This window comes from Belonocnema kinseyi, chromosome 3 (assembly GCF_010883055.1).
Source record: "Belonocnema kinseyi isolate 2016_QV_RU_SX_M_011 chromosome 3, B_treatae_v1, whole genome shotgun sequence".
Lineage (NCBI taxonomy): Eukaryota > Metazoa > Arthropoda > Insecta > Hymenoptera > Cynipidae > Belonocnema > Belonocnema kinseyi.
The window spans coordinates 16377678-16388809 of NC_046659.1; positions in this window are offsets into that span (position 1 = coordinate 16377678).

An 11132-nucleotide genomic window follows, 5' to 3' on the forward strand; every position below is an offset into this window, starting at 1 on the left:
TAATAATTTAAAGTTTATTTAAAAAAAAAATATTTTATGGAAGATGATATTTTTTATGAATGTGCCAGTGAAATTCTGTTCGTCTAATTTTGTTTGCCAATGCGAAACGTAATCTGGCTTGGAACTGCCGTCTTAACATCTAAAAACCGAAAGAACAATGTTCCTATCACTTGGAATTATAATTATATTTTTATAAAAACTTTAGAATATATAATAATTAATAAATTGGAAAACACATACGAGAACTTGATTAGACGAATAGTCTAAAAAATCCGTAGAAATTGCAGACCACAAAAATAAAAATAAAAACTAAATAATATTAAAGAACTATATATAGATCATACATAGAATGAAAATTATAATGAATAATTTTAGAATTAGTGGAAAATATAAGAAACCGTAATATAAATTACTCATCGACTTATATTTGTGGTATTTATTAAAATAACCATGTTTTGCAAAGTTATAAATGTAAAATTGTTTTAATTGGTAATTTACTTTCAATCCAAATGGTTCTTGTACGAGATAAGTAACCATTAGTGCGCCTCGAGGGGCCTACTGAGAGTTACTTAAAGCGCTCCAAGTGGCTGTTGGCAAAATATATCGATGGGACTTCGTGGATGCTATCTACGGGTGGCGGTGTGTAGAGGGGAAGTTACTTTTTTCGCCGGATGCGCCGTTTATATTTATGGCGGGCAACTAAGCCCGCACCGCATCTACTTTTATAATATCATTGCTATCTATTGCCGTCTACTTCCCATTGCGTTGATCGCCCCTGCCGAGGATCGAGCTCGGGATTTGATTGAGTGCCTGTCATGCCTCACTCAACCCTCCCATTGTCAGAGATAAGAGCCGCTTGAGAGGAATTAAAAAGCATTCAAATATTAAGGAATTTAATTTAAATAGTCTGCATTGGATGCATTAGATAACGACGAGGCGATTAAAAAAAGAAAGAAGAAAATCGGTTAATCCGTTCAATTTCTGTTGAGAGTTTACGTAAATTATCCCCTCTTCTCATATTCTACGACAAAAAAATGGAAGAAAGATGCTGGGTATTCTTGAATCGGAAAAATGTGGAATTGCAAGATACTTCATTTTCAAGATTACACTTGAAGGGTATTAATATCAACTGAAGGGATGAAGCCCAAAACATGAATTTTTAACAAAACATTCTCATATTCCATCAAATAGTTGAGTCTTCAATCAAAAAGATGATATGTCAACCAAGACGGTTTGTTTATTACAAAAAAGACCAATTTTAAAACAAATAATACAAGATTCTATACAAAAAAAGGATACATTTTCAACTTCAATTATAAATTAAATACATTATTCATTTTTATGAAAGTAAAAAAAATATGATTCATCGTAAACATTGATTAGAGAAAATTGTCTAATATTAACAAATAAAAAACAGAAACGTTCGTAATTTCGAAAATGTACTTTTAAATGGAAAATTTTATATTCGACAAAATTTTAAAACAAGTTTGACCTTAATAGCTCAATAAAAAAAATTTATATATCAAAATGAAATAAGTTCTTTATTTTTTAATGGTTTCAATTTTAGAATTCTGAATTTTAAACATTTTAAACATTGTTCATTTCTGAATTTTTAAATATTTTTCATTTAGCAGTACTTTTTATTTCGAACGTCCTTTCAGAATATAATTCCATTTTCAAGGATTACAGTTGAGACTGTTTTTTTCATTTTTACTGCGGAGAACGAAGGTGTCCTTATTACGATTTTACAAAAATTTCTGTAATTAATATGTATTAAACGTATGTAGAAGGGTGTGGATGTGAAAGATTAATTGAGGGATTGTGAGATTGGAAAGGGGAGGTAAATATTTTGGAGGATTGAGACAGATTTGTGTGGAAGTATGTCAGGATATTTGTGACAGGGTGAGAGGACTGTGTTGATCGGGTTGGTAGTAGCAGGGTTGGGTAGCGACGCCGAAAGGCGAGACAGGTACCAGACCGCGACGGTCGATAGAGGCAGGAAAGCATAGAAGGAGGGAGAGTTTGAATTTGGTTCATGGCAAGCGGAGCGAGTATCTCCGCGGAAGAAACAGATCTAGAGCAGAGAGTGTTCAGTACGCCGAAAGAAGAGATGAAGGAAAGGAAGGCAAGGGGGAAATATAAAAAGCTATAGAAAAGGAAAGATTAAGAGCAAAAAGAGTAGGTTCAATCGAGGCTTTTATCAAAAGGAAGAGGGGAGAGGGAAATCAGGGAAGAGAAGGAAGGTATCGGGGCGAGCGTGAAATATCAAAAGGCGTTTAGATCGCTGCCGGAAAAGCAGAGGTTGGTAGGGAAGAGTGATAATAGTAACGTGGCTGACGGAAGCGGGGATGAAAGTGAAGTTACGATGAAAGAGGAAAGACTAAAGGAAATTCGCGAAGTGATGATAGAGGTAATTAGGATTTATAAAGAAAAGCTGGAGAAAAGGGGAGAGAAATTAAAGAAGGAAATTAGGCGGGAATGGGCTGAAGTTAAGAAGGAAATAAAAAAATGGTAAGAAATCAGGGAAAAGTTAAAAAAGAGGATGCAGTTATTACAGCAAAAGGTAGAGGAGATGCAAGGTATGATGAAGAAACTTGAAAGCTCGAACCGGAATTGTGGTGGGGAAGAGAGTGGGAATAAGGAGATGGAAAGGCTGAGAAAAATAGAACACAGAATAGAAAGGAAAGAGAGGGAAGAATGAAAATTGAACATAGTAATAGAGGGTATAAAATTACAGAGGAAAGAGCTAAAGGAAAGGGTGGACGAGGTACTAAAAGGTTATTATATGAAAGTCCAGAGAGAATAGAAGATGATTTTACATGGGTAGAAAGGAAGATGCGATATAAGTTGAGGAAAATAGCGGAAGAAGAAAGAAAAAAGGTAAACAGAACATGGGTTAAGTATGGGAGAATACAGATAGACGGAGTGTGGTGGGATTGGGATGAAGAAAGGGAATAGATAATAAGAAATGAGGTGCAGGGAAACTAGGAGAGTAATGAACAGGAGATAGGAAAATAAGAAATAGTAGGAAGGAAAAACAGATGAGAAACGAAAGTAGGGAAGAATGGAAGATTTGTTAATGGAATATAGCAGGATTGGAGAGAAAGGATAGGGAGTTTATGAGACATTTGACATAATGGGATGTTGTCATAATGATGGAGACGTGGCTAGATGAAAAGGGATGGGAAAGAGTAAGGGGAAGGTTACCATGAGGTTACAAATGGCAAGTGCAAAATGCAAATAGGAAGAATAAAAAGGGCAGAGCACTGGGAGGAATGGTGTTGGGAGTAAAGAATGAATGTATAGCAGAGAAAGGTAAGAAAGACATGAAAGAAAAAACAGAAGGTTTAATAGTAGAAGAGGTAATGATGGGAGGAGAGAAGTGGAAGGTAGTGGGGGTTTATGTGAACGGTGATCTGCAGGAAAAAGCAGAGGAGATGAAGGAAATGATTAAAGAAAATAAAGAAGAGGGTAGGCTGATAATAAGTGGGGATTTCAATGCGAGAACAGGTGACAGAAAAGGAAGAGAATGGGCAGAAGAGAAAGGAAGAAAATTCCAAAGATAAGGTACTGAATGGGGAGGGAAAAAAGTTGTTGAAGATCTTCGAGGTGTTGGGATGGTATATCTTAAATGGAAATATAGAAGGAGATGAGAAAGGAGAATATACACGCTCAGGAGGTGAAAGGGGAACGGTAATTGATTATGTGCTGGTGGATGATGAGGTAAGAGAGAAGGTTAAGAAACTGGAGATGGGTGATTATATTGATTCGGATCACTTTCCCTTAATAGTGAAATTAGAGGGACAAATAAGCAAGAGCAATATGAATAAAAGGGAATCAAATGTAAAAAGTGCAGGAAAAGGGGATTAGTCAAGGGAAGGAAAAGAAGAGTTTAGAGAAAAGGTCAGAAATATCAAAATGGGAGAGGCAAATGTGGCCGAGGAGATGGAAAAAATAATAGGAGAAATAAAAATAGGATTAGAGTGCAAAAACAAAAATGAAGTTAGTAAAGGGGGAAATAGAAGTGGATGGGATGAGGACTGTGAAGAGAAAAAAAAGAGATCAGACAGGACTTCCGAAAGTAGAGATAAGAAAAATGTAATGGGAAAGAGGACAGGAAGAAAAAGAAAGATTATACTGAGTTGGGTTATCAAAAGAAAGAGGAAGAGAATAAAAGGTTTGAGGAAGAGGCAGAGAAGGCTAGGACGGAAGAAGAGGTATGAAAGGTAGTAAACACAGAAAGAAAAAGAAGAAAAAGAGTAAACCAATATATTGAAATGGTAGAAGGAAAAGGAGAGGAGGTTAAAGATTATAGGGGGGCTGACGTTGATGCCAACACTGTATAAAGTAATGCAACTATTTTGTTGGAGATATTGAATATAGAAGTTGAAGAAAAAAAGAGTCATCGAATCAGACAGGGTTTAGTTAAGGAATGGGGGTAATGGACAACATCTTTGTTCTGAACTATCTAGTAAATAAGAGAATTAAAAGGAAAAAAGAGGCAATGATAGCAATGTTCGTGGACTTAAAGGCGGCGTTTGACTCATTAGACCGAGGCGAAATAGAAAAAGTTATGGTAAAAATGGGGATAAGAGAGGCATTAATAAAGAGAGTATCAGACATTTTTAGAGAGACAAAAAGCAGGGTAAAGGTAGGAGAGCAAGTAGGAGATAGTTTCTGGTTGGTGAGAGGTGTGAGACAAGGATTTCTTTTGAGCCCACTTTTATTTAATTTATTAATATCAGACTTGGAAGAAGAAATGAGGAGAGAAGGTTGGGGCGGAGTTAGGATAGGGAAGACAAGATATATACACTGACATACGCAGACAGGAAGATGGAAGGGAATAAAGTTAGAAGAAGTAAAAGAGTATAAATGTTTGGGATATATCTTGCAAACAAATGGGGATCATACAGCTCATATAAGAGAAATGATAAAAAAAGCAGCAGGGGTAATGAAACAGATAAGCGGAATAGGAAAAAGAAGGTTGAAAAAAATTGGAGAAGGAGAACGTGGTTATTTGATACGCTGGTTTGGCCAGTATTAGGCTTTGGAGCAGAGATATGGGGATGGAAAGAAAGCAAAGATATTAAGAGTTTACAAGAAAGTTACATACGGTGGACACTAGAGGCAGATTGGAGGACACCAGGATACATGGTGAGAGAAGGAGCGCAAAGGGATAAGTTAAGTATTAGAGCCGGAAAGAGGGCATGGAAATGTGAGACGAAGCCATGGGAAGGAAAGGGAGGGGAGTTAGCAAGAAAGTGTTTGACAGAGGTAGAAGCGAAGAGAGTGAGAGCGATCGAATTAACGAGATAGGAAGAAGAAAGGAGGGAGTTCTCTAATGATAGAGAAATAGAAGACGGGACTGGAGGAAACTATGAAGAATTGGAAAAAAAGGGAGAGGGAAAGCCAATTAATAGAAAGATGGGGGATGATTGAGGAATCAAAATACAATAAATGGTATAAGATGATAAAAAAGGAAGGAGTGCCAAAGTATTCAGAAAAGGGATGGGGAGAGAGAGGATGGACAAGAATAGCAAGATTCAGATTGGGAAACGAGTTAAGGGGGGGGGGGGGTACTGGAAAAAAAAGAGAACAGAAAGTGTAGAATCTGTGAATGGGAGGAGGAAACTTGGGAGCATGTATGGGGAGGATGTAGGAGAGGAATGGAAGATAAAGGAAGTTGGCAAGAAAATGTGGTTAAGATTCTAGGGGACGATGGCTTAGAAGAAGAATGGATGAAGGAGTTGGAGGTTGCTAGAGGAGTGAATGAGAGAGAATAAAAGAATGCACGTGAAAAAAGGTAAATGGAGGTATAAAAAAGTGAAAAAAAAGGAAACGGAAGTCGCTTAGATTAGAAGCGTAAACATTGTAAGTAATGGTAAGGTAAAAGTTAAGTAGACTAAGATGCGTTTGCGTTCTCACGCCCTCTCTCTCGCTTGCACTCTCGCTATCGTTCGCGCTCACTCGTTTGCTAATAAGTTCTAAATTGCGCTATCGCAGGAAATAGAAATAAGAAACTAGATATAATACTTATGTAAATAGTTGTAAATAATTTTATATATAGAAAGGATAAGATTGAAAGAAAATATAGATATAGGCGGAAAGATTGTAAGGAATGGAAGTCATGTAAACCCTTAGGGGACACATTATGAATAAAGAAGAAGAAGAAGTAATACTTGACTTGACAATGGAATATTGTCTACTAAGAGTTTTAGAAAATGGATTATTTAAAATTTGAAGGACTGAAAATTGTTCTATTTTTAATTAAAAGAATTCAAAATAAAATAGAATGATTGAACAGTGAAATTTAAAAACAACTATGAATTTAAATGCAAAAGGATTCAAATTGGAGCATTTGAAATTGAAAATGAAATTGAATATTTCAAAGTAAAGGCATCTGAAATTGTAGAAATGTAAAGTTGTATTAAAGTGAAAAAATTCCTATGTAACTTAAACATTTATTACAGAAATTTTTGGAAACTCGAAATAAGAACACCTTCATTCTCCACAGTCAAAATGAAAAAACAGTCTCAATGCTAATCCTTGAAAATTTACTTATTCTGAAAGAACGTACGAAATAAAAAGTACGGCTAAATGAAAAATTAAAAAAAAATCAGAAATGAACAATGTTCAAAATGTCAATTGGACGGTTAGAAATTCCACAAATTCATTGTTAATTAAAAAGTTCAAAGTTATAAACAGGGAAACTTTTATAATTTTATATTTACCGTAAAACTTCAGAATTCTAAAATTGAAACCATTTGAAATTTAAAGATTAAAATCTTTAAAAAAAAAGATTGAAATCTTGATTAAAGATTAAAATCTTGAAAGAAAGATGGAAATCTTGATTAAATATTAAAAAAGAAAAAAGATTAAAATGGCGTTCAAAAGATGAACACAGTATTTTTCGGCTCTGCAGTGTGATTACATCTGTGGTTTAATATTATTTAGAATTTTTCTGATTTTGTACTGCGATTGAGTACGGTATTTTTATTTCTGGACACATCTATTGGTAGTCTAAATTGGACACGAAATTTATCGTTAATTATATAGAAAATTATTTGTGCTGCGGTGGCCGTATTACCTGTTTGGGAAACATAAGGCTTGTCGATCGATATTTTGTACTTGTTCTGCGATTCGCGGGTGGTGCGCTCCCTGCTAAGGTAGATTTATTGTAAATATTGATGCCAGGAATCGTCTGTATACTTTCTGGAAATTTTTTCCCTCCTTGTTACTGTGGTACGTTAACTTAATTTAAAGTTCGGCATCGATCAAATTTATTATATAAACCACACAAAACACATCTGCTTTTACAATCTCTAATGCAAAAATATCTAAAGATACCACAGAACGCTCCAAGCTGACCGTCGGCAAGGCAGATTGCTCTAAATTGTCGGTTGATATGTCAGATTGCGCTTGTCCGCACTGTGGTCACCCTCCGAGAACTGGAGGTATTAAATGTACCGGCTGTGGTACTCTGTTTCACGATGGTTGTGCTTCCAGATACAAGTACCAGCAGTCTTGAAAGCAGTGGGGGTGTTCTAATAGCCATAAGTAATGAACTGCGTTGTAATCTTATACCTTCCTTAAAAAACAGTGTTGAATAAATTTTTTTTAGAGTTCAAGTTTTTCATACTGATTACATATTTAGCTCTACTTATATTCCTCCCGCTTCGTCGCATGAAACTTACCTAAGACACTGTACCGAATTCAATGACTTCGCTATCAGATTTCCACATGCTAAACTTTTCCCATTAGGTGACTACAATCTACCTGAGATCTCTTAGTAAAATGACGAATTAGATGTCTCAATGGAGTCAGGACCCTCAGTTAGTGGCTCAACACTCAAGGCAGCGGAAACTATTGCAACCGTTTACGTTTTCTTAAACCTCTAACAATCTAATGAAATATCAAACAGTGTAGGAAGAGTTTTAGATTTAGTATTTTCAGATATTCAAGATCTATCTACTCAGGTCGCAATTGATCCCTTAGTTTGCTGTGATGCTTTTAATCCTCCTCTGAATATTTCCATTTCTATTAGTCTTTCGGGAGAGCACCCTTCTGTTGTTAATTCATTTTTCGTATTATACTTTGATAAAGCAAATTGACTAGTGATTCATGAGTATTTAGGAAAGGTTAACTGGGCAACATAACTACAAAATGACGACAGTAGATAGCGCATACTATGGGAAATTTGGAGTGGGGGATCCGCCATGACATATTATGGGAAATTTGGAGTGGGGGTCCGCCACGACAGATATAATGGGAAATTTGGAGTGGGAGGACGCCATGACAGATATTATTGGAAATTTGGAGTGCAGGGTCATAAAAATAAATATAAGGGTTAACATAACCTAAAAATAGACAGAAATCACTACTGTGAATGTCAGAAGTATCAGCACTTATTCAGTACGAAAATTTTAAATATAAAAATTTATTATTTATAAGAATCGCAAATAAAGATTATTTTATACGAGTAATGAGTAAAAATAAATAAATTTTCCTAATTCTGTTAAAAATAAATTACATACATAAAATAATATTACGTGAAATTATCGCTGGGGACAGGTCATAGAAAGGAAAACCGCAGTGTTTATTTTCAGTAAATTTTTTTCTGTAAAAGGTTTATTTTAATCCATACATCTTTAACAATAAAAAAATGGTATAGTTTGAGTGGATATAATTAAAAACTCACAATAAATATAATTATTCTGTTAGGAAGTATTTCACTTTTGCTGCAACATAGGATGTAAATATACTGGTTATTTCAAAAACACTAAATGAAAGTATAAATCAACAAATGATTTTGGTAATTGTTATTCAATTTGCTCGCTGAAATATTTCAATTTAACAGAAATATCCTGCCAAATAAACATTTCGATAGGAGACTGAACTTTCTCTCTTAAAATATACTTATGTGTCTCAGTTATTAAAAGATTCAAACACTTTTCGACATCCGTAGCTTGACTTTTTATTTGTCGTAAACATTCATCGGCACAAATAACAATTTGCTTTAATTCTTCAAAAGTAGTTTTATGCATCACTATAGTCGGTCTGTATTCCTTGGTCCTTTTTTCACTACCCCCCATGGTGGGTTCCTCTTTATCTCCAGGAATGTCAAAGACGATTGCCCTGCAGCCATTGGAAGTGGTGAAAACAATGCTGAATTTCCCCAATTCCACAGGTTTCATGTAACCGTAACCCATCTCGAAGAAGTCTGATATATAGTCCATGTTATTTAACAAGCATGCCTATGATGCCGAGTCGAGAGAAATGCCCTTTAAAGTCGAGTTGACCAGTTTTATGACGGGTTCGAGGTACCCACTCGGCTGCAACTCAAGTCCCGTGAAAAGTTGCTTTGTACAGGAGTTATTCAGCGAGTAGAGTGAAGCTATTAGTAGGTGAATAACAGGCTTGCGTGCGACCTCGTCAGCAGGTACTTCAGGTAAGCGACGTTTCACTGCAGACCGTACACCTGTTGTGTCCGTTGTGGCTGTATATGAATCCATTGCTGCAGTGGCCTGGATATCAGCAGTAGCAGCGTGAGTTAGTTTGTTCCCGTACATTTTTGGCGATTGGTCTCAAGATTGAAACCAGACTGAATGTTTTGTAGAGCTCTCACCTGCTTTTATACATACTCGGACCTTTGCCTTTCTAAATTTCTAAATTTCTAAATTCTTTGTAAAGTACCTAAGCTTGCTCTTCTTAAGTGAAAAGCATGTCTACGATGAAAAAAATGTTCCTTTAAAATCGCAAGTGTCGGTCATAAATTTAAGAAAAGAAGATCGTAGTGGTAAATGTCAACATCTACTTTTGCGAAAAGAAATATTGCTCGTAACTCTTTTTCCATTTCCAGTCTGTGATTCCCGAAACCAAATGTATGTATTGTAATGCGTGACGAATATTTAAAAGATTCAAGAGCTTACATTGTTTAGTGAAACATTACCCCAATCCGTCTTTTCTGCAGCGATGTTTGAGTTTTTAAAGTTACAGGAGGTTTTTTTTATACTTCGTCGTGAATTTTTTCTTCCTCACACCATAGAATAATATCAATGGATTGTAAAGTGAACCTCTGTGTGTCCGTTAAATGAAAACTTGGCGCCGAACCACTTTGAACCCCATCAATGTAATTGGCTAGTAAAAAATGCGATACGCTATACCCTACGTTTCGGCGATGGCAAAGGGTCTGGAATTTCCATTGAGAATGGAGGTAGGTAATGGGGTAAAAATGGCTTTTCTGCTTCCATAAATACGAGTGACCGTCGTGCAGATGGTCAGTATTGTTTCATCATGTCACACTCGCAGGAGCTCCACACCGTTCTCGAACTTGTGTCCAAAAAGTAAAAAAAAAACAGAATTATTAAGAATCGTACAATATATTTAAAAAAAAAGTGTAGTGTAAAGAAAGTTTCTAAATGTTCACTATTTCTAGAGGATGCATCTCTCTGCGTATTGCGCAGAGATGTACAAGAAATAAATTGAAAGAAGTGGATGCGAGAATCCTCGCCAAAATAAACGGTAGGTACTTACTTACGCTCAAGAATAATTAAGTGAAGTGTAGTGAAAATTGTTTTATTCTTATCAATAATTTTTTTGTATTATGCAGCCCGCAGCTTTAATATGGATAACAAGATCGACGAGTATGAAACGATTCTTTCAGATGACTCCATGGACAGGAGTCATCATGCCACACGATCCTGTTCATCGTCATCGGATGAATCAGATGCTGATTCAGAGGCCAGCACAATAGAATAGGCAAAGGAGGTACAAGCAGGCTACGGCGAATATTCCCCCAATATGCAGGGGATAGATTACGCTGTGTCCGATGATCCTAATGAAGAGGAACAATCGCATACAAATCCATAGAATGAATCTGAATAGATTCAGATGGGGGAAGACATGTTAGAGGTTTCGGAGAACTACTAGGATGTGAATTGTAAGTTTTAACAATTATTCTTTATAATAAATTATTACTGATAATTTTCAATATTAGTTTTATATCACTCAACTATATTTTTTCAAACAACTAAAAATTAAAATAATTGATTAAAAAAAAGTAATAATAAGAAAAAAAGATAAATGATAATTTTGAAAACAAATTTTATTTTCCTTAATTTAATATTTTTTAA